This window comes from Pelecanus crispus, chromosome 5, assembly GCF_030463565.1.
Source record: "Pelecanus crispus isolate bPelCri1 chromosome 5, bPelCri1.pri, whole genome shotgun sequence".
NCBI lineage: Eukaryota > Metazoa > Chordata > Aves > Pelecaniformes > Pelecanidae > Pelecanus > Pelecanus crispus.
The window spans coordinates 75904698-75908057 of NC_134647.1; positions in this window are offsets into that span (position 1 = coordinate 75904698).

The following is a 3360-nucleotide window of genomic DNA, read 5'->3' on the forward strand; positions in this document are numbered from 1 at the left end:
GAGGAAGACTTTACAGAGTTTTGGTAGTCTTGCATCTGGTCCTTCTTGAGTCAAAAGCTAATTTTGGTACATTTTGAATGCACCTCTCATGGCTGCAGTGTGCTTTATCAATATACAGTCAGGCCTACCATCAAAAGAACCAACTTGGACCAGAAGAGACTCCTTTTTGCCTCAACAAGAATCAGATTGCAAATAAGAATATAAAAAGAGAACTGGTAGTACTAGCCTGGGTCAGAAGTCAGAAGATGAATTAAATTAACCCAGCTGCTATTGTACTTAAAAGTCAATCTCATATTTTTCAGTGCTAACTCATGAGTTTTGACTGCTTACATACCGATGAGTATGGAGTCACCTGGGAATCTGTCATATCAAAGATTCAACTTCGGATCTTTTTCCCCTAGAAAATCATCTCTTTCTACAGGTAATGACACAGAGCGGCAGCTGTCACAACTGCAGCTTCCTGTATTCACCATCCTCACTTTCTACTGGCACCTTTTGTGCTGCAAAGTGTCAGTCTGGTTCTGCTCACTGGCTTTTGCCTCAGGACCATATTCTGCACAAATGCTGTCCATCTTTACCTACTATATCCTCCATGGGACTGACTGGCAGTACTGTCTTCCCTAATGACATTTATTATCAGGTGTCTTCTAGAACAATAATTGGGGGCAGAAACACACTCAAAGCTTGGTTTTAGTTTCTTTTCATTCTCATTTACAACAACAGATTAAAAAAAAAAAAGAAAATCAGGGTGTTACAAACAAGAAGAAATATGCCTGTGTCCACATCCTCTCTTGCTCAGAGGCCAGGTCCAGCAGCCAATACACCTTAGTGTGTCACAAAATAACTCAAGACAGAAGTATTTTTGAGGTCCCATACTTATCGACCTCACTTAAAAGCTGACAGGTGATGAGGAAGAATACATCTTACACTGGCCAAGGAATGGGGACTGCTAGGAGCCCTGCAGATACAATTCTCCATAGCTCCTGATAGCATGTACAGTTCTACAAACTTTTGTAATCCTGGCAGAAACTCCTACATCTTTGCCTGGAATAGGGAGCTAAACAAATGTTATAAGGAAAATAAAAGCCTCTAAAAATGATTATTTTTTTTTTAGGGGAAAATGTAAATATAGCATTAGTGTTCCTCATATGATTTATTGCTACTTTGTGTCTTTATGATAACACAAGTCCATTTTGTTGTTCTACTTGATGGCACTTTTTTTCTATGTATGGTTGAGCATAGAATAAACAGGCTCATAACTGTCAGCGCATAAGTTACTGCCAATGTTGCCTTGGGGTCACATTAGCTTATATACCTAATTTTTCTTGGTTTTTTATTTTTTTTTAATTAATAGATTTTCTTACATGCATACATTTAGCATTTTCTTGTTTAGCTGACATGGTCTCCTTTTGGGGTTTCCCCTGTGGGTGTGGGAGAAAGAGATTGATGAATTATAATTTGATGGAGGTAGTTATGGTAGCAGAAACTGAGAAATGGAATATTTGCAAAATGCCAGAGGTGAAGGAATAGGATACACATGATTAAAGTTGCTATAAAACCAAAGCTGTCAAAGCAACAATAGCAGTAAAAGAGAAATATTCAAGCAACGTTGGCTTCCCCAGAACATCCAGTGGTGCCATGAAGCATATTATTTAGGCAAGTCTGTTAGGAGTACAGGAGGTTTGGATTGGTTATTTTTCTCACTGACTACAAAAAAATATGTTGAACTATAAACACTGTTTGCTCCAGGAATTTCATCCAGGACAACCGGGGATTGCAATTTCCTAATAGCATTCACAGTGCAAACATTTACAGTGGCCTACACGAGGACTGATTGAATGGAAGGTAAAGAACGTGGAGACCAGACCTGGAGAAATGAAGTGCAGCAGTGAGAAACTGGCTTAGCAAAGGACTGAAGTAAGCAGGGTGTAAAGGCTGCCTTTAATATAAAGTACATTTCACTGTGGTCAGCTGTGTACAGTCAGACTTTTGGAGTATTGGTGGCTGAGTCATCAGCCCCTCAAGTAAGAAGGGGCAAAGGAGCAACTAGAAACCAACTTGGCCCTTAAATATAATCTAGAAATATTGTTTTAATATAATTTTCTCTTTTGTAATTTTGTTTCCAAATTTGTTAACAAGAATTTAATGCTTTGCTAGAAGACATTAATTTAATGCTTTGCTAGAAGTAGTTTGTTTTCATCTTTAAGATTAGGAATGATAGGGGAATGTGTCCAAAACACACTTTCATTGGAGGCAAAAAAAAAAAACCCTAAATGAAGCTCTGTGCGTGCAGATAAAACCCTGTGGGCAACTCTAAGAAAGGAGAATCTCAGGAGATATACATATTGCTACATATCAGCTAGCGTCCCTCTGGCAGAAGGCGGGTAGGCAATGGGGAGACAGTTCCCTTACAGGATAAACTCATGATGTTCCTTTTTTCTGTCTGCTATGAATAGCTATTGAGAAAGAACTGAACTATATTTTATATATTCCCTTCAGAAAAGAACTAAAGGGAATAGCAAAAGAGGATGATGACTGCAAGAGGAAGCAAAGAAAAATATTAGAAATGAAATTATTAAATATGAGTGGTAGAAGAAAAGCGCAGCGACAACTGCTTTTTAGAGTTACTTAAAGATGTCAGTATGAAACAGGGGCTACAGAAGAATAAAACAGATGTTTTCAAAAAGAGAGCACAGAAGCTGCTGAATGCTTCTTCCCTGTTTGTAGTTCAGATCGAGCAGCTTTATCTGCTAGCCCAGGGAAACAACATGTTCCTCCCATGGAAAAACCTCAGAAGGTGCAGGACGAGGTTGTAGAGCAGTGATGATGAACAGACTTGGTGTCTAGTGTCACATTTATTGTTGAAAGATCCATGCCTTATTGCTCTTTTGTGCCAGTCCAGATCTCTAAAGTTAACACTGTTGCCAATAGTTTGCAAGAAGGCTGTGAGAAAACTGACAAAAAAATTTCAGCAGAACCGGATGAGATTTTACGTAATTCCGACTTTTGTCATGAACCTGGAACTCGGAACAGATTTGTCCAAAAATGTTTTCAGTGACTCATGCCAAATGTTCACCTTGCACTTTTTTTCAGTGAAACAGGTAACATATGGATTTGTTTATGCACGGACTGAGGAATGGGTTTAGTTTGACTTAGAGTTTCAAAAGCAAAAATAAAAAATGCAAAACTGCAGCAGGTGCAAAACCGCAGCAGGTGCAAAACCTAGAGCTGCATTCGGAACCACACTAACAAAGGATTTATATGAAGGAAGACAAACCAAATATTCCTCTCCTCTGTGCAGTTCTCTAAAAAATATTTAGTAAGTACTGGAGACACTTATGTTTAAACATAGGCTTTACT